This window comes from Leuciscus leuciscus (assembly GCF_965113295.1).
Source record: "Leuciscus leuciscus genome assembly, chromosome: 3".
Classification (NCBI taxonomy): domain Eukaryota; kingdom Metazoa; phylum Chordata; class Actinopteri; order Cypriniformes; family Leuciscidae; genus Leuciscus; species Leuciscus leuciscus.
The window spans coordinates 32,698,434-32,720,320 of NC_138727.1; the positions used below are offsets into that span (position 1 = coordinate 32,698,434).

At 39.0% G+C, this 21,887-nt stretch overlaps 2 long non-coding RNA genes across 2 annotated transcripts in view; one reads left to right on the forward strand and one right to left on the reverse strand.

Moving 5' to 3' along the window:
* The window catches only part of LOC309494652, a 218,985-nt gene that overhangs the window by 196,371 nt on the left and 727 nt on the right, over nucleotides 1-21,887 (reverse strand). The window lies entirely within an intron of this gene.
* The window catches only part of LOC309494653, a 111,769-nt gene that overhangs the window by 14,115 nt on the left and 75,767 nt on the right, over nucleotides 1-21,887 (forward strand). The window lies entirely within an intron of this gene.

Here is a 21,887-nt window from a genome sequence, read left to right on the forward strand (position 1 = left end):
CTTATCATATTATACAGTGCTCTACTGGCTGAAGTAACGTTAGTGAGAGTTAAAGAAGAGGGTCAAGTCTTCAAATTGTTGCTAACCTCTATATTGCTATGTTTTCTCCAGGTCATTTTGAATGGACAGCTTTGTCGCTGATAAGCTAACTGAGCGGCTGCTGTCTGAGCTGATAGAGAATTTTAGAGGTGAGCATTTTACTCTTACTGCCATTATATCATCTCTCTATACCTAAACATTTTTCTTTAATAAGGCTTAAATGTGTCGGTGCAAGATTTTGTGAAAGTCACAACTTCTTTGACAGTGGGGTATGCATATATAACCCCATATAGTTAAAATATACTTGTGCCTTGTCTTTAAGCTGTTATGCATAAGAATGGGCCAGATATTCACCTTTGCATTAATGTCATTACACTTTTTAATGAAAGAAAAGATGGACAGTATAGACTGTCATTCACACAAAATGGGTAATGCTGCAAAAGAACCACATTAGTTAACTAGCAAATTGGCCCAAAAAAAAACACAAAAAAACCCCCCCACAGCATTCCCTTAAAGCAGCACTCAGTAGCTTCGGGACTTCTTCGCTGTATTCTCGCTTTTTGCTCGCAGGTCTCTCTCTAGAGCTCCCCCCACAGCTTCGGAATAGATATTTGACAACACTGTCGTAAAAACTCGTTGGTGATTCTCAGACACCAGAGGCTATAGATCAACGACATCAAAGCAGATGGGACGTTCTTTAAAACGTCTTCTTCATTCGGGTTCGGACAGCGTGAGGGAGCGCAATAATGACAGCATTTTAGCAGATTTCTTTTGGCCGTAAAGCAATTGTTTACATCGCGAGACCTGATATCACGCGAGACTTCCTGACGCAGCGGCCGGCGGCCCGCCGGCTCAAAGTTGCAAGTGCGTATTTTCCGCTCACGGGCACCAGGGGGGTGCGAAACGACCACCATTCAACCCGAAATAAGTAATATAACCATTCCAATGACTCCGAAGCTGTTCAGTTAAGGTAAAAAAAGTTACTTAGTTCACCTTTAAGGTGCTTTATGCAACCGGGCACAGAGCACTCTGGAGAAGGTTTTCGTCCAGGATATCCCTGTACTTGGCCACATTCATCTTTCCCTCGATTGCAACCAGTCACCCTGTCCCTGCAGCTGAAAAACACCCCCACAGCATGATTCTGCCAGCACCATGCTTCACTGTTGAGACTGTATTGGACAGGTGACGAGCAGTGCCTGGTTTTCTCCACACATATCGCTTAGAATTAAGGCCAAAAAGTTATATCTTGGTCTCATCAGACCAGAGAATCTTATTTATCACCATCTTGGAGTCCTTCAGGTGTGCTTTCATGTGTCTTGCACTGAGGAGAGGCTTCCGTTGGGCTACTCTGCCATAAAGCCCCGACTGGTGGATGGCTGCATTGATGGTTGACTTACTACAACTTTCTCCCATCTCCCGACTGCATCTCTGGAGCTCAGCCACAGTGATCTTTGGGTTCTTCTTTACCTCTCTCACCAAGGCTCTTCTCCCCGATAGCTCAGTTTGGCCGGACGGTTGGCCGGACGGCCAGCTCTAGGAAGGGTTCTGGTCGTCCCAAACGTCTTCCATTTAAGGATTATGGAGGCCACTGTGCTCTTAGGAACCTTAAGTGCAGCAGAAATTTATTTGTAACCTTGGCCAGATCTGTGCCTTGCCACAATTCTGTCTCTGAGCTCTTCAGGCAGTTCCTTTTACCTCATGATTCTCATTTGCTCTGACATGCACTGTGAGCTGTAAGGTCTTATATAGACAGGTGTGTGGCTTTCCTAATCAAGTCCAAAAAGTATAATTAAACACAGCTGGACTCAAATGAAGGTGTACAACCATCTCAAGGATGATCAGAAGAAATGGACAGCAGTTAAATATATGAGTGTCACAGCAAAGGGTCTGAATACTTAGGACCATGTGATATTTCAGTTTTTCTTTTTTAATAAATGTGCAAAAATGTCAACAATTCTGTTTTTTTTCTGTCAATATGGGGTGCTGTGTGTACAATAATGAGGAAAAAAAAATGACCTTAAATGATTTTAGCAAATGGCTGCAATATAACAAAGAGTGAAAAATTGAAGGGGTACTGAATACTTTCCGTACCCACTGTATATATATATATATATATATATATATATATATATATATATATATATATATATATATATTAGGGGTGACCCCGAATAGTCGAAGATTCGATAGGAGGAGCCTGATTCGACTACCGATCTCACGGTCGAATCTTCGCAGAGGTGTTATGAAACGAGGATCATGTCACTTTGGCTATATGAGGGCGCTCAATGTCTGATTTCTGTCAATACGTTAATATTCAGCCTATTATGATAATGCTGTATATAAAAATTTGCAAAAAAAAGCTTTTAATTAATATTTTTTAATGTGCGTGAATATAAATCCAAACACCCCGTGACAGATTTAAGTTTCACTTTCAATCCGTGACCGACAGAGGAGCGTCTTGGCGGCAAGGATTTAAATCTTTAACAATGCCTGGGATAAGAAAATCTAAAGTGTGGATGTACACCATCAGGAAGGATATTCTCCAAGGCTGGATTTAGCATCAGGAAAACCATGATCGCACTTCTGCCGGCCAACGTTAACAAGTTGGTTTTCCACGGGACATTCTAAAATGCTTAACGTGAAAAAAAGCTTTTAAAACGCTTAAAAGGCACTTTAACGTGGCTTAATGTACACAGTACACACTTTATTAAGAAACCATACTATGTGCAGATGAGCAGATGAACCCAGAATATGAACGCAATGCGTTCCTCCTATAGTAAAGCGTTTTCATATTTTAATTTAACTATTTTTGGAGATTAAGTAGTTAAACGTTTTTCACGTTACGTGTTTTAGAATGTATTTATCCGCACGCACAATTTGAAAAGACTCCAACGGACACAGACAGAGTGAAAGACTGGATTTGTTCTCTCGATCAGGTAGGGTACAAGTGATTTCAAAACTTTTCAGCCGGTTCTAATTTGATTTTTGGATGCTGTGAACATTTTTAGCTAAAAAGACTGTTGTTTCTGCAGTTAAAAAGACAAAGTAGAAAATTCTGGCTACTATCGTTATTTTAATAATTTCTTCATTTTAATTTTATTTATTGATCTGTCAGGGTTATCTAATCTAACTATTTGTGACTTGTGTTTTGAATATATGTTCCCCTGCACTTTAGGCATTTTGCACACATTTGCTCCTCATCTTGTGACTTGATTCTGATTTATTTCGTTTTGTATTTTTATTTATAAGAAAGGTATATTCTGTTCTAATTTAATTCAGTAAATTAATTGTTTATTTTTTCGGTGCATCGATGTTGTGCTGTACTTAGAGCCTGCCTGCTCACACAGGTAATTTAGCCGATTTAATTTGATTTGCATGTGAAATATAAATCCTGTCTGCAGTGTGTCCTTTCTGGAGTTATTTGTTATTTCTTAGTTTTATTGATCCAAAATGTTTTTATACATTTTCCTCTATATCTTTGTGTGATTTTCTGTACATCGCGGCTTTGAATTGTTAAAGCCCCGCCCCCATACACATGATTCGACTATTAGTCGACTATAGGCAAGACTTGACGATTCTGATTCGACTATGAAAATCAATAGTCGGGGACACCCCTAATATATATATATATATACATATATATACATATATATATATATATATACATATATATATATATATATATATATATATATATATATATATATATATACATTTTAATGATTAATTATGTTGTGTTTTTCACTATTAATGTTTTAGAGTTTCACCCCTTCATTGCCGAGCACTTTTTTTTCCTGCATCGTGGCCGATTTGTAGGGATTTTTTGTGTTTTTGTCAATTTCCCATTCATTTCCTATGGTCGGTCATTTTTGACCGAAGAGCAAAAGTGTGACTAATTGTTTTACGACCACTTAGCCTGCTCGAATCATGACCTAAATTGTCTTGCGTGTTCATATACCTAATGCCATAAAAGCCACCAAGTTTCGGAACATTCCGATGAAGCTGTGATTTTTAACAATTCAAAACAGAAAATGTTTCTGTCAGAAATGACCGAAGAGCACCTTGGGGTTAAGTATATTAGTTAAATAAATAACTTTATACTCCATTATTTGCAGTATAAAGCACATTTTGAACTATTTCACAGTGGTATTAAGGTAAGTGTTTGTCCCCCCCCCAAAAAAAAAAAACATTCAGAGAAATTATCAGATTACATACTTTTATCTAGTTTTGTCTGATTTTCTGGTATGACGGGGAGAAGAAAAAGAGACGAGTCCATTCTTGAAAAGAGAGCAGATGTACTCTGACCATTAACAACGGTGATTCAGTGGTCCCTCTGGCCTTTTTGAAAGCTGGTCTTCTCTTCGGCACAGCTGGGCTTGGTACATTGCTAAAGATCGTTTAGCAAACACTGAAAGATCCAGGGCAGTCTGTATACCCCTCTGTAATTATCACCCCATATGTGGCTGCATGTGGTGGATCGGCACCAGATAAAGGACTGGTAGGATCAATTCACACCTGCAACCACCTTTTGGCCTCCAGTCAGTATGGCTTCTCATTTATGAAAGTAAGATGAGTAAGATAAGTATCTGTCAGGGCTTGAGAAAGGTGACTTTAGTTTGTGTGATAAGGTCACACATTATTAGATTAGCTGAGCTGAATTTAATTTGCTGGACCGTTTGTTTTACATGCTCCTGATATATTAGCACTGCAATGTTATCCGCTCATAAGGTGCTGTCTTGAAACAGCCATTGTAACAGATTAGGGACCATAGAGGAGACTAGACACAAATCTGGCAAGTTTTCAGCTCAAAACAGCTGGAAATCCATAATGGAATATTTAAAATGCTGCAAAACTGTCTTGCCCTAAACAGTGATCTTGTTATTGCCGTTTTACAGTGTAAATTGAATGTGGCTTAAGCTGAGTGATGGACCACAGCAAGACAAATCTCTCCACCTCTAAAAAAGTGCTGACTTTCTGGCAAAGTGTTGGGCAAAAAGCTGGGGAGCAAAAGAAAGGATAGAGGGGAATAAATGGTAATGGATTCTCAAAGTGGAGAGCCTTTACAGTGACAGCATGCAAATGAATGGTGAAGAAATAATCCATGCAGTGTTATTGAGCTCCAGGCTGATAGAGAGAGTAAGTAATAAGAAAGGTTCTCTCTTTCCGAATTCACTGCTGAGCCTCAGTAATGTGGGTCTGGTAATTAGATATTGATTCCCTCTGCCGATGAGTATTCTGAAATGTTGTCGTCTACCCTGATAGCTGGAATACATAAAAGTCTGAACACATCTTGTTAATGACCCCGGCACAACCTAATCATAGTTGTGTGAGCTCTGTGTGCAGTCTTTGATAAATAATTATAGAACTTTCATGGAGAAGGGGGGCAATTGGTGACTTGTAACCTTTTTTTGAAAGAAAGATCCATAATTCAGATGGCTTCCAATGAGAGGGGACATTAATGTATCATCTTAGCGCTTCATTATTTTGGATAAGGCTGGCTGTGGGAATTATCTGCACAAAAAGAGTATTGGAATGAGCAAGGATTTAGCCTTAGAGAAAATGTGCCATCATTCTTTGAGTTCTGACTTGTTCAAATTGCCCATCTCTGAGGTTTGTGACTATTATATTTCAAAGTCAACTCCTCGCAGATTTTTAATAATCAATAACAGTCCTTCTTGAGTCTTCTGCAGATTCTGTGATCTGCCACATTTGTTTTATTTATTTTTTTAATAGATGTTCAAAAGGCTTCCTGATACATGTTTCTCCCAAGAAAGTATGAAACCAGTGGGATACTTGGATCGGATTTAATATATGTATATTCAAATTTGATGCATAATGATTAGTTAAGAGACACAAGATCCAATATGTGAATTTGGCATAACACATCTTTATGTGCCATAATTGAACATATGTATGAGATTTCAGAGCTGTGGCAGAGGAGAAAAATATCACTGAATAATAAAAATAAAATAAAAACATACAGCATGATAAGGTTAACAAATTTGGTGTTCTGCCCATTATGGGAAGCTTAAGCTATATTCCCTCTTGGACTAAAGTTAGAAATACAAATATAAATAAATAGGTAAGCAGCCACTTACTGTATCCTTAATATAGGATTGGCATGCATGATGAGATACTCCTCCCAAACTTGGAACTTTTTGGAACTTTGGAACTTCATTAAATTGTCCTCTTGTCCGCAAGCATATGACTTTATAAAACTTACAGCACATGAGTTTATTATTAATCACTTATTATTTTTCACTTTCATTAGGGTTAGGGAAACAATAATATCATCATTCTGCTAAACTTCTCATTTTGTTTTTCAGAAATGGAAAAAAAATGTCCTACAGATTTGGAACAGCATAAGTAAACAGTGACAATCTCTTCATTTTATTATTATTATTATTATTATCATTATTATGTTATGTCTGCATGATTTTACAGTACACTAGGAAAGTATTTCCAGGCTTTGGTCCACCAGCACTTGTAAACTCTTTACAGATTCAGTTCAATTGTGAGAGATGTTTGGCCTAGTTTGGGGAACACAAAACTTGAAACACAGATCTCCCTAAACAGCTAAGAACTCTGCAGAGGCCAGTTTCAAGAGAAGCAACAGAGATCAAGATTTATGTTTTTGGTAAAAAAAAATAAAAAATAAAAAATATAGACAACTAGTCTCAATTGGTTCTCTGAATAGTGCAGCAGTCTTCAAATCTGAATGAAGCCCCATGTGTCCTTGGGCATCAAATGTGAGCAGCAAGAATAGGCCTTGTAGCAAAAGCATATGTATAGCCAATAGAAAAAGAAGGTAAAAATGACCTTAAGTAGCCTAAAAGATGTGGTTGCATGTCTTTCATTTTAAAACAGTAAGCAAATTATAATTGTATAATTACAATTATAATATCGACGGCCAGATTTACTAACAGCCTGCTGCAGGGCAAACCCTATTTTGGCGTTAAAAACTACTGTCAGGACTTACTGGTCACGCAGTGAACAATTTGTGATGAAAAGGTTTTTATTTTTGCTACTGACCTTATGCATTTGAAAGAGTTTCCCTTTCAGACACAACATGTATTTAAATAAATCATACAACATGATTTACTAAGATTTGTTGTAGTATTTCCACCATTATTTAACTGTAAAGAAATCATTTCTTAACTCATTTTGTGCCTGTCATGCTCCGCTTGTTTGCGACCTTCTGCATCTATGTACGATTAATCATTAAAAGATTGCATTCTTGATTCAAACACCCATGCAATCTAATTCCTAAATTACATTGATTTGCAGGTGTCTATTTAACCTTTGACAAGTACAATCACAGAAAACATTCAGATCTGCATTGGCACTGCCTTTGACCCAGAGAGAGCAGTTGTCAAAGGTATAAAACAGCTTTACAAACAGTCTTTTCAACCACTCAGTACAGTTATTATCACAGAGATACTGCAAATTACATGTCATTTAGCTGTCTGGTCAGAATCATGATCAAACAAAGCAAAACAAACGTGATTCTCAATGTATCCAGAATCATGCAGCTCTAGTCTGTATTCTTTAATTTGCCCATTGTCAGTGGGCAAACCCGCATAAATTTCCACTCCCATCTGCACTTTTATGGGATGGCGGCCTCATGCTAATTTGCCCATAATATTATACCTATATTATGTAATGTTGCTAATGAAATTCTTTTTTTTAATTATTCATTTATTTATTTAACTGCTTGAGAGGTACGGTCCCAAATGTGGGATTAGTAATTCTGTGCTCGTGGGAGTACCACCCCACATATGTGATTTTATGTACAGTGACGTGTAGCGTTTATACGCCCACGTATAAATCCAATTAATTATTATTCATAACGAATTATGATCAATAATTAATAATTTAATTATTTTCAGAATTTACTGTAGCAGAATCAATAGTATGATTAGTCTATCAGTTCATCCAATGAACAGAAAGCATAAACAGTTATTAACTCTAGGAAATATAATATCTTCCTGGCCAAGAAAGAAGAAGGGGGTTTCCCTGGGTTCGTTGGCTGGTCTCCTTGTGCCTGGGTCTGCGGCGCCGGTCACGTGGTGTGCTGGCGCTGCTAGCAGATGGATGAAAGTCTTTGTCTGAAGCTGGTTTTGCCGTCGAATCGGGACCGAAACTTTGCCGCAAAACTTAAAGGGCACCTATTATGCAAAATTCACTTTTACATGGTGTTTGAACATAAATGTGTATTGGCAGTGTGTGAGCAAAACCACCCTAGAATGATAAAAATCCACCCAGTAGTTTTTTTACTATCTCAATAAATCACAAGCACTGTCTCAGAACGCCCTGTTCTAGATTTCCCTCACTGTGATGTAGAAATGCGCTAAGCCCCACCGACGCGGTTTGATTGACAGTCTGGTTTTGGCATAGACCCCGCCCTCTGTGATCTGCATCCTCCATTGTTTCAACGACATGTGTAATGTAGGGTATGTGTGTAATGTCTCATAAGAAGTAAGAAGTAACTTAGGTGTTCTGTTGTGGAATTTAAGAATGGACATAGTAGTCTTCACTGACATCAGAGCCACTGAAAACGCAGCGGATGGATTTTATTTATGAAGAAACGGCGCCACTTAAACTTCCTTCATTTTCTGACTGACTGTTTAGTGAACGAGGGTCAAAGTTAATCAAGTGTGGATCATTGCCTACAGTTTGCGATTCAACGTCACCTCCAGAAGTAAGTGTATTTTATGATTTTTGAGCAAATAGTCATTTCAATCGATGTCAGCCAGTTCAACAACAAATGCGTCTAAAGCTATTTATTGTCGTCGTCATAGATGTCTCAACAAACAACGTCAGACAGTTTTATGTCACATAGGCTATCATTTTTGCAGCAATTACAAATGTAAATAAATTAAGGTCTGCTCTATCTCCATAGACAGTATATAAACGTCTATCTCCCTCCCCTTAAGAAAAAAATAAATCGTTTGTACTTAGCAAACGTTATCACAGTATTTGTGTGTGTGTGTGTGTAGTTTCAAAAAATTGCGCGAACGTTATCACAGTTCGTTTGTGTGTGTGTGTGTGTGTGTTGCACATCCATAATTGCAAAGGGGACGCGATTAAAACTTTGTAAGTACATACATGTATCAAATAACCATTCCGAGACGTTTAGTCCATTCTCATTCGTGTCTCTTCATCATCTGGGTCCAGCAGCAGGGCGGGGATATGCAGCTCATTAACATTTAAGGTGGTACACTCCAAAACAGCTCTTTTTAAAACAGGCCCCAAAAATGACATTTTCAAATGGTTATAATAAATTAACTGTGGGGTATTTTGTGCTGAAACTTCACAAATGCATTCTGGGGACACCCAAGACCAATATTACATCTTGTAAAAAGGGGCATAATAGGTGCCCTTTAACTTAGAACCGAGACTCACAACGGAAAATAAAGGAAAACTTAGAAAAGAAAAGACAACTTAGACGAGAGTAGTAAGATGGCTTGAATAAAGCTGTTGAACCCGTTCTTCTGATCTTAATTTGGGTTCTTTGTCTCTTTGTGTCTACATGGTTACTTGTCTGATTGAGATCTTCATATTTTTCTGCCCATCTCTCTTGAGAGTGATAGCAGAGCGTTTCTTGAGGGTGAACCCAGAGAGCGAGAGCACAGAGAAAGAGAGCAGAGAGAGAGCTTTGTTTCGGGTCTAAGATTTTAAACTCAAAGTTTGTCCAACCTCCAGGATGAGTTCTGGCCAATTAGACACTGGCTAAATTTAGGAGGTGGCATTCTTTTCAGTTCTGATCGTAAATTATCTTATCTGGGGGGTTGTCTGTTCTCGCGCTCTTAAGCAGAGAGAACAGAGGCCACAGTTTAGACATGATTTCTAATTAAAAGAAGATCAAAACATATTACACAGATTTCATTCCAGCCAACTTACTAGTGGTGTTCGTAAGATAGCATTGATATGAAACAGTACACACTTTCAGTCACACACCTATAATAATTATAACAAGTACATGAATTATATGGGATCAAGGCATATTAAATGGACACATATATCGTAGAAACACATAGAATGATGTAGTCCATTGAAAATTGTTACTGAATGAGTTTTATGTATACTGTAGGAAGAATCTCAGTTTTCTGGTTTAGAGAGAAAAGAATTCTGGTTTGTTCATTCAGAGGTCCTTAAGGAGAAGGGGGTCTGGAATGTTGTGGGGGTTTCAGCCACATCTGCTGGTATCGATCCGTCTTGCAAACTATCAAAGTTGACCAATAAAAGTCGTTGGTCCGCAGACTTTGTGGAGACTGTGAATGATTCATGGCTCTGGGTTGGGTAATTTGAATCTGGAATGTGAGGATTCTTGTGTGAGACCTTGGTCTCTGTCTTTCTCTTAACCAATCAGTATTTGGCAACAAAGCTAGCATTGACCAGTTATTTTGTTAGTGCTGGGGGCTCTTTTAAATAGTCCGACCGGTGATGCCGGATCCGATGGCAAGATTGATGATGATCATGAGACGTTCTGAACAAATCTTCCCCCTTCATTTGCGAGAAGCAGAGAGTTTGAATTAATCTTCTGGAAGAAGATTAGTCTGTGTCTGGTTCATACTCGCAGTCGTTACAGACGTCAGACACTGCCATATTCAAATGTGCTTTCACTCTTAAGGCCATTGCACACCGAGTCCGAAATTCGCATCCGAAATTTTCGCACGTTAAAAAAAAATTCGACCTCACTTTATGTCAATCATGCTTGCACACTGTCTACGAAACTTTCGTCCGTAATAAAAAAATTCGGATCGGGTTCGATTTTCTGCGTTTTTCGCATCCACAGCCAGTATTTTGAGAGGTTTTTTTTAACAATTCAGAGCCACCGTACAAGCGAACGACAAAATCCAGAATGGCGTCTGACAAGTTGATACCTATTTTTTACAGTCTCCGGTTGATACACTTCGTCTCGCAGCACAAAGTACTGTATGCAGACCTGCCAACCTTGCAAATTTTTTTTTGCGTATCGACGACGGGGGGGGGGGGGTATTGTATGGGCGGTTTGGACGACGACACACATGCGTTATATAGTTGCATTGCATATAATGTGTGCTGGTCAACTAGTCTAAAATCAAGAAACCCCTAGAACACAGTAAAAAATAAATTACAAAAAATAAAACATAGGAACATTGTGTACCATTAAGATAGGCTAATTAATTTATTTTCCAATATCCAAATATGATACTAAATACCACAGGGAAAAGGGCTTCTATTTGTGACGTGCTGTCTTTGCATTTAAACATTGCACATTTTAAACAGGACACGCATTAACTGAATAAATGTTAGCCAATACAAACATATAGAAAACAGTTGACAATGAATAGACAGGAGTCCAATAATAGCATAATGAATCACTTATTCTAAAAATAATATAAAGTAACGTTATAACTTCCGAATCCGACATATAATGAGGGCTGTGTTAACAGTAAACGTCCTTCATTTAACTAATTTTAAAAGCAGGGATGGATAATACAAAATGCTTTTTGACAGAAAAAAAAACAAGCAAGAACAAAATTTAAATTTAGCCCGTCAATTTTAATTTTACAATGATCTTCTCTCTGTGTGTGCGCGCGTGCGTGTTTGTGAGAGAGCTCGCGCAGAACTGATACAACGGTACTTTTTAATCCATAAGTAACTAACGCGCTAGTTTTCATACAAAATAAATATGTAACATAATTAGGTAGGCTACTTTAGATATAATTAAGACAATAACGTAACACATACGTTTCTCAACACTGAGAATGAATGAATAAATAAACGCCTGTTTCTCCAGACTCGCGCTTATCAGTAGGCTAACGTTAATCCACAAATCACAGCACTTTCATAATCACTAAACCAGAGGTCACTAATAGGCGGACCGCGGTCCGGATCCGGACCCAGCCGCCGTTCTCTCCGGACCCGGACCAATAACCCATAAATTATTGAGAATTATTGACTTTTGACGGAGCGTTTCTATTTTAACCCGCGCAGCTTTTCTAGCATCTATGGTACTGGTTTAGCACGGCCCTAATGCGTTGTAAATCATGTCATGTGATGCTACTCGAGTCAGACAGCGAGAGATACACACACACAGGGAGAGACGAGACGAAAGAGAGACAACGTTTCACATGGCGTGCTCTAAAAAAAGAAAAGTGGACAGCGAAAACAGAGCTTTTAATCAAGAATGGACAGATTCTTACATGTTCATTCTTCCCACGGGCAGTTCAAAACCGGTATGTCTCATATGTTCAGAGACTGTCGCGATTATTAAAAGCGGCAATGTGAAGCGCCACTATGAGACAAAGCACAAATCTTTTGACCAAACATACCCACTTAAATCCGCACTGAGGGCACAGAAAATAAACGATCTAAAAGCCCAATATGATCGATCCAGCAGAATCCTAACACATTCATTCACTGCCCAACAACGTGCTAACGAATGTTCCCTTAAAGTTGCTTGGATTTTGGGCAAACATAAAAAAACATTTACTGATGGAGGGGTTGTCAAGGAGTGCATGAGTGCGGTAGCTGAAACCTTATTTGAGGGAAAACAAAAAGAAGACATGTGTGTAAAAATCAAGCAAATACCTATGTCAGCATCATCAGCCACAAAGAAAACAGAAATATTAACCCATGATGTGCTGGCTCAGCTGGATGAAGCAATTCACAAGGCACCATGCATAGGCTTAGCTGTAGATGAGTCCACTGATGTGTCTGACAATGCTCAGCTCTTAGTTTTTGTGAGGTTCTTCAACAAGGACAAGGAAGAGTTCTGTGAAGACCTGTTAGGTGTCACACCCCTTCAGACCAGTACAAGAGGAGAGGACATCTACCTGGCCATAAAGGAGATGTTAAAGAAGAGGGCAATAGAGCTGAAGCAAGTGGTTTCAATAACCACAGATGGAGCCCCTGCCATGGTAGGGAGAGAGAGAGGAGCTGTGGCAAGAATGAAAGATGACAATCCTCAACTCATCTCTTACCATTGCATAATTCATCAGTCAGTCCTGTGCTCCACCCTGTCAGACGAGTATGCTGAGGTGATGAACACAATGATGAGAATGATAAACTTTCTCAGAGCTTCCTCTTCCCATCAGCATCGCATGCTCAGGGAATTCCTCAGAGAAGTTGATGCAAATGCTGATGACCTTCTGCTACACAACAATGTAAGATGGCTCAGCAAAGGTAGGGTGTTGGAGCGCTTTTGGTCCATCCGAGGGGAAATCGCAGCTTTCTTAGCACAGCTGAAGAGCCAGAAGGCAACAACATTTTCTCTCTTTTTGGAGGATGACAAGAAGATGGATATTGTGGCTTTTTTGGTTGATATCACTTCACACCTGAATGAACTGAATTTAAAGCTACAGGGCAAGGACAATTCAGTTTATGATCTGATGACAGCTGTCCGCTCCTTTGTAGCAACAATGACATCTGCTTTTCGCATTAAGTAGATCATGTGATGGCAAAACACATCGTCTTTGTTAATGACTGGTTAATAATTACCCCACAAGGACCAATTTGCCAGCGCCAGTTTGGCTGGGTTTCCCCCAACCTCACAGCCTCGAGACATTCCAGAACACACACACACACACCAAGAGACCCACCCTTTATGTGTAACTCAGGATAAGCAATATTTAGTAAATATATGTACAATTCCATTATGCATGTGTGGTTTCTAATTTGCAGGTTTGAATTCTAAGTGTCTATCGAAAGAATTTTTCCCCCAATTTAGGGTCTCAAATAGAATCATGGTTTTGTAACCCTACCTCAGACCATAAAACTTTACGACCCAGGAAAGCAGACATTCCCAGCAGTCACGTCCCAAACGCACCACACACACCCACAGATTTTCCCTTGACTTACCATAGGACATTACCAAAATGTTGATATATTTCTGAGGTGCCTTTTGTTATGACCATGTCATATTGGGGTGTCTACGATTTTGTCATGTGGTAATCAAGACTTTAAATGTGTGTAATTCTGCATATCTCCTGTAACTTCGCATTGCTACAACCTTCATGTGATGCGTTTGATGTCTTTGTAATTCTCTTAATCTAACAGAATCGAATTCCAATAGCAGAATGCAGTAATATACATTGTTTACACATTTCATATTTCTGGAACCGAAAGGCTTAAGTCAATCGTCACTGTAACTCGAGCCAGGAGACCGTTCCAAACGAACAAAGGGATCTTCCCGCCTAAGAAAATCTCGACAGCTGATTCGTCCTACACGAAGGAGGGGACGGCACATGGGACACTGATAAAAGTCCAAACCTTCAGTTTCCTCTCTCTCTTAACTCTCTTCCTCGGCGCAGCGCTTCTCCAAAGGAACATCTGGAGGAGGCTCTGGTCTTCTCTATCGAGCGAGCACATGTTCGAGTCGTAGCTGCGTCCCTTGCAACAAAGACTTTAAACCTCTCCCTGCCCGGGAGATGAATCTGAACTTTCTCGGTAACGTTACATTCAGTGAGCCTTTTTAAGCTTCCCGCGACACCGGAAGACGCAGCAGAAACAGGACACCATCCTCGCTTCCTGCCTCAGCCAGCCTCACCCGAAAGAGCACAGAATCTTGCAAGTAACGTAACTCTCTCTAAAAGCTGTTCCAGGTGTCTCGTGAACTTAGGTTTCTGTATGTAATAATTACTAGCTTTTCCCTTCTCTCTATATCTTTCTTTCTTTCATTTCATTTCATTCTGATCACGCTATGTTTTATGTTTTGGTTCGGTTAAATGTTTGTTTGTTTGCATTTTTACGTACGTTTATATTTGTAGTTTATATAATCTCTAGTGTGTGCCATTTTATTAATAAACCCATTTATACTTTTAATTGTCTCTGTGTTTGAAAACCCACCTCATAAGTCAATGAAACTAAAAAGATCTAAGCTACAAGCTCGATATAGACTACATTTAGTAGGTCTTAATTCATAAACTCAGAAAGTTTGATGTTCGTGGCCAGAAGATAAAACTTTCTTGGAGTTTGTAAATACCCCTTCTTAACTGTAATGATCTTACATTTATTCGCTGGACGAATTGAATGGTGATCAGACCAGTTACAGAACAAGGTAATCTCGATAATTGACAAAATAAATGTACATGCGACTTATGAATTATGACCATGAGTCATAATTATTAATATTTCCAAAATTCCCTATATTCTTGAGCTAATTCACATTTACCCCGAGTCGTTTACGTTACACCTTTCAGAGGAAACTTGTGTTGTTTAGGGAAGACCTGCTGGCAGACTGTGCACACTTTCCAACTGTGAAGGAACAGGTTCAGGGTGAGAGAGATGTGTCTTCTTTTGTTGACTTTGTTGACAAGCTGATTGTAAACTTCAGCAAGCGTTTTGACAGCTTCAGCCTTGGACAGCAGCTCACCCTGTTCATTCAGAACCCATTCCTCATCACAGATGTCAGGGAGTTCTCAAAGGAAGTCACACTGCTCTTCAAGTGGGAAAATGCTGGGCCTCTCCAGATGCAACTGGTCGATCTCCAAGCAGATGTGGCCTTGAAAGAGCATTTTGGAAAAACTGATCCTACCACTTTCTGGCTTCAAATGGTCTCAGAGACCGCTTTCCCAGGTCTGAGGAAAGTAGCCTTGTACATCTTTACCATGTTTGGCTCCACATACAACTGTGAGGCAGCTTTCTCCACAATGAACATTATTAAAAGCAAATATCGATCCAGGCTCACCAATGAGCACCTACACATGTGTTAGAGAATGGCCCTGACACCGTTCCATCCCAGATTTAAAATCCTGGCAGGACAAGCAAGGGCTCACTTTTCTCACTAAGCAAGAGAAAGTGTGGAAGTGGGATATAAAAGGGAAATAAAGAGAAAAGGAGGTGTTAAAGCTGTTCAATTGTTAATGTGTTGAGATTCTTTATTTTAAAATGTGTTTAAACTTAAGATGTGAAAGGGAGTTAACTAAAAAGTAAAAGGGAAACTCAAGCTATACTTTCTATTTCATTTTTCTAAAATTAAGCACTTTATTTTGATATGCACATTTTTCAAAAGCTCTCTGTTGTGTTTTATTTATAAAAAAAAAAACAAAAACATGCAGCCTTTATTTTATTTAAATTGATCATTTATTATTAGAGTACTTATTATTTTTATGATCCCTACAGCTCAATATAAAAAACTGACAATAAATATTGTTGAAATATTATTAAATTTGTACTTTCATTTTATTTGACAGTCGTCTGTTGACTAGGCTACTTACATATTTTCATACAACTACTAGGCTGTGGCACTGAATGATAACGCAAGTTAGTCATTGTGATGTTGCGGACCTTTGGTTGCTGAGTTTTTTTCTAACTGGACCTCTTAGAATTTTAATTGAATACCCCTGCACTAAACCATAGCGATTTCAAGATTTATAGTTCAGCATTACTTGAGCATTTTATTATTTGCATGACTGAATGATGTCTTCCTCTTTTCTGAGTGACCATGAATAACTTAACGGAGTATTTTAAGATAATCCATGCGATCTGTGTGATCATCGAATCCATAAGATTAAGTTAACTCAACAATCAACTTTCCACATCGACCCCAGGCCGTTTACCTTCAGGAGTCAGAAGTACCGTAGGCTACTGTACTGTCCTCGCTTATGACATCAGTCAGACGGCTGCCGCGGGAGTGGAAGGGGGATCGAGCGGGAATCTTTATTGGTGTCGATTTTCAGTCTCTTTTTAATGATAGGCCTTACGCATCTGTTGATTTGAGGACAGTGCGTGCACTGTGCACAGAGGCGTTACCAGGTTTTTGCGTAGTTTAGAGTGACAAATCGTACCAGCGTACTTTGAAGTCAAAATGCGTATCCGCTACGCAAAATGCGTACAGGTTGGCAGGTCTGTGTATGAAAAACAAAAACGTGTGTGTGTGTGTGTGTGTGTGTGTGTGTCCATACCTTAGACAAACTGCCAGTCTCTGTTCAGGATCGATTGGTTCACGGAAATTAGTGGTGGTCTTTTTAATATGTGGCTCCAGTATCGCTAGCAAAGCATCAAACTGTTCCACTGACATTCTGAGGTAAATTTTGAATCGCTCGGGATAATTTCGCAATTCCTTGATAAGGAGGTGAAACTCTCCTTCCTCTCGGCGCAATCTCTGGATTGGATGGACCCAATATTTCCTCTTTCTTTTTCTCTTTTTAAGAAGAAAGAGGGCAACAAAATTGCAATCACTGCTTGACGAATCCATTTTGTATTTTTTGCGTTTTTTTCCGCAAAGGTTTAATAAATACGCATCGGACTCAGTGTGCAAGTTTTCTGTGCGTGACGAATTTTAAGGCTGACGAACACGAAAAAATGCATAGGAAAATTTCGGACTCAGTGTGCAATGGCCTTTAGTCTGGCGCTGAGCCAAAGACAAAGACTACATAATGTTTATTTTAGGTTTCAGACATTTAAATTAAAAAAAGTACTAGCAAAACAATACATTTATAGTTTGTAAAATACACACTAATGTTTTTGGAAGTGGCAATAACGATTCATTCGATTATAATTTGACAACGTGTTTTATTCATATCAGATACACATTGTGTAGGTAACTATAAAGCTCACTCTATTCTCCCAGTTCACTGGCCACTTACTTGCGTGTATTTCATGAGAAATGGGTGAATTTACGTGTTGTAAAAAAATTCAATAGATACGTTTCTCTGAATTGCGGTGCAAACTAACATGGTGGCGCCCATTGTGCATTATAGATCAACTAACAAGATCATTATACAGGTTTTTACGACAAAACACATTCACTTACACACATTTGAGAATCGGAATGTCAGATAGTTAACAAGTTTGTGAATATTTGAATAAAAAAGGAAAAAACAAAATAAAAGAGATACATCTGTCATACAGCGCTACTCTGGCTGCGGTGTGTCACATGACAAGCATGACACGTCGTAATGGAAATAATAAGGTGATATGTTCTAAAATAACAATTGCCTTAAAAAAATATCATGTGGTGGGGTCAGCTAGAATATTTTAAACTTACGTGTGAAAGGGTTAAATATGAACTTTGCATTCAGAAGGGTAATAAGCTGAAGGACACAAATGTACAGATCTTATACTCTCAGTAATCATCATGAATCAACATCCTTCAGCCTTGCTACACTTCAGCAGTCCCCCAGCAGCACTGACAAATCAAAAAAATAAAACAAACTAGACAAGCCAGGACTTTTGCATATGGTGATTTAAATAGCCCTAGAGTCAGCAATCTGTCTGTCTCAATGGTCCTCTGCTTTGGGACTTAAATAAGGCTGGGTGGTCAGGAAAGGCAATGAAGACTTTGTATAGACCTTACAACAGCCAACACATTCATAACATGATCCTCCGATATTTTTTCCCTCTAATTCAAGGTTGTTAAAGTCCCCCTGAGTAAACAATTTTATCAATAACCAAAATGACATATTTAAATGTTTTTTCTTGTGAAAATAATTTATTGCCTTTAAATTTATAGCGTTTAAAAAAAAAGTTGCTATAGCCACCGGCAGCATTTTTTATCGTTTTTTCATGGCCCCCAGAATATTTTGAATATCTGAGCATGCAATATATAAAAAAGAACAAAGCATTTGCTTAAAAATAAATAAATAATAATAATAATAATAATCTTGACAATTTACTCACCCCAATGCCATCCAAGATGTTCATGTCTTTCTTTCTTCAGTGGAAAATAAATTAAGTTTTTTGAGGAAAACATTTCAGGATTTTTCTCCACACAATGGACTTCTATGGCAACCAAGATGCTGAAGTCCAAATCAATGCAGTTTCAAAGGGCTTTGAAGGGCTTCAAAGGGCTCTGCACGATCCCAGCTGAGGAATATTGTCTTATCTAGCGAAACGATCGGTCATTTTCTAAAAAGAAATAAAAATGTATATACTTGTTAACCACAATTGTTCGTCTTGTGCTGGTGTGCGACGTGCCACACATTACGTAATCACGTTGGAAAGGTCACGCCTCACGTCATCTATCTAAGTTATTTGTCTGTGTACTCTGGTTCAAAAAAAGTAGGGAAGGGCGAAAAATTCCATCTCATTTTCTCCTCCAACTTCAAAATCATCCGACATCTTTGTTTTAATATATTATTATAAAAAAAATAATAATTTGTGACCTTTTCAACGTGATGACGGCTTGACTGCTTGACGCCAGCAGAGCACTGGCTGCTGGATCAGAAGAAGTGAGAGATAATACATCATCTTCCAGCAGCTCACTCTCGTCAGCCGCTGAGGGGTGAGAGAGATTTACACCTCTATCAAACTCCTCAGCAAGCTCCATCTGAGATCCCCATGATCTCAGTCTCCTCTCCGCCTCAGCGTGAGCAGGACCCGTGCCACAGGGCGCAGATGACTGTCCCTCTTCCCTTGAGAAGAGGGCCAGATGAAAGCAGAGCATCCTCAATTGGAAACGTTAGCAGTGCATGCAAATGGCCTCCTCAAGGACCGAACGTGCGTGCTTGTCATGTTTGTCATCGGGTGTAAGAAATCTTGGACATGGATCGGCACACTTCTTGAAGCGCTTGTCACTTGCCATATTGTCGCTTGCGTGTACTTCAGCAAAACAGTCCCTGAAGACAAAAAAGATGATGACATTTTCTCTAGGAGCCCCCTTTATACTTCCTTGTTGCACTAGGGGTGACATCATGGCTGTTGCTGGCCAATACAATTGTTGTGATTATACAGTGCTTTAGTCATCAGTCACGCTGAGGCGTTCCCCAAAAGCGTCTCAAGACACAGTGCGAGTTCCCATTCGAAAGGGAACAACCTATGCATGGCTTACTTGTCTCTGGATATTAAGATGAAAAAGGAGTATTTAAAAGTATTTAACAAACTTCACGACCATTTCACTCATATGTTTGCTGTATGTATTTTTGTATTATTATTTTGTCTGGTGGACTATATATACACACAAGCATATTTTATTGGAAAGGGTAGTACTAAATAAAAAATAACATGCAATTTTTATGATCACTCTTATTTTGTTTGTTAAAATGTGTAAACGTAAGCAGAACTGTTACAGGTTAGAGCTTTCACACTGCTCACAAAGCATCAATGCATTGCAGGAGTGGTGGAGATGCAGAAGTACAGTAACCGTTTCCACAAGTCTATTTTTGCTGTGCTACACACTCTGAATCTAAGTGATCAATATGAACATAGATTGTGTAGTGAACTGCAGGCAGACATGATGGCAGGTTCCCCATGTCACAATGGGAGCCCCTTTCATCTGCTGTGATGAAAAGGACAAAGGATGCAGTTTGAAAGGTCTCAACTCCCCCCTCCACAAACAAATAACCAGTTGAGATAGGAGATAAGCCTGGAAAGACAATTGACAGGTCTCATTTGTGGAGGGGAAGAATGATGACATCATCATCCTATTGATCACAGAATGATCACATCACCATTTTACCTTTGTACACCTCAGTCCTTCATTCCTGAGACCTAGAGGTGTGAATGACCATCGACTCACTCAGGCTCACCCAAATCCGTTTTTCTGATTGGCCTGGTCATGCGGCAGGCACGATTGAACATGGGTGGAGCCAAAAAGGAAGGACAGATCTTCACAGAATCCACACATATTTCTTGTCACTGGCCTCACTGTTTTAATTAATCCAGCCATCCAGCCCCTAAACACTTCCACAGTAAACTCCACAAAGATGCAGTTTATAAAATGTAATCATAAAAAGTGTGAAACTACACAACCGTTGGAAAAAGGCATACATTTCACAAAATAGATAAACCTTCAGATAAATGAGCATTCTCAAACACAAGGCAAAAACAAACAACAATACAGTTGTATATCAACAGCATAGATGAAAACATTTCAAACTTGAGGATAAATGGTAACAAATTTGCTAAACTGAATGCTACATAACAAAAATTACCAACACACTCAATTATAACACATAACACATCAATATAAATTGTTTCAAAGCAGCTTTACAGTGATAATATGAAATTCAAGTAACATAGATTGTTTTGGCTTTACAGCAGCTCTAAAATAAAGTTATTGTCCAGCTAAAGTTAGTTTTGATTGATTCACTTCCATCAAAACGATCATTAGTTATTAACTTAGGGGCCGCTAACACGACACCGTTCTAACAGAAAACCCTTAAAGGGATACTTCAGGATTTAGCATTAAGCTTTATATTAGTAGAAAACCTGTAGTACTTTCGAATTACCGTGCTTTCTACCCTCATATCCCCCTGAGATGAGAGATTTATGTATTTTTTGTCTGGAAAAAATCCTCCGATGATGCAAAAATCGTCATTTTGCGTCATCTGAGGATTTTTTGGCCAGAGGCCAAAGACTACAGCCAGTAGGAGGGGCTGTCCCGCATGTTCTCAACCCGCCCATAGAGGGTGGGATCTCACTCACAAAATGTACACATAGTATCAGCCGTCTTTCTTTGGAAGCTAAGCTAACAGGCTCTTGTTCTGTGGAGAAAGCTGAGTAGTAGGAGAAAGCTGAGTATTAGGGGTTACCTTCCTCTTTTTCCCGGACATGTCCGGCCGTCGAGATTGTCCAAAATGTCCGGGATTCGGCTTTTGCTTTCTGCAGTCACCATTCATTGTTTACATGCACACCTTTTGTTTCAATCTAGCTGCTAACTTATGGCTAAGCCCTCACTCAGACAAACAGTCAACATTCGGTAACAGGCGCTATGGCAGCTGTCACAGTAGGAGACATTTCACAGGAGGCAATTGATGATTTTTGGAGACAGAAAGATTATATATCATCTCGAAGTCCCCAAAAGGGCCTTAACTATGCATTGGAGGGTTATATTAATAATTTTGTTGTTGAGAAGGTCGATGAAAAGCTTCAGCTCCAGGCAAAGATTTACAGGTCACAGTGTAAACGTTAGTTTGGTG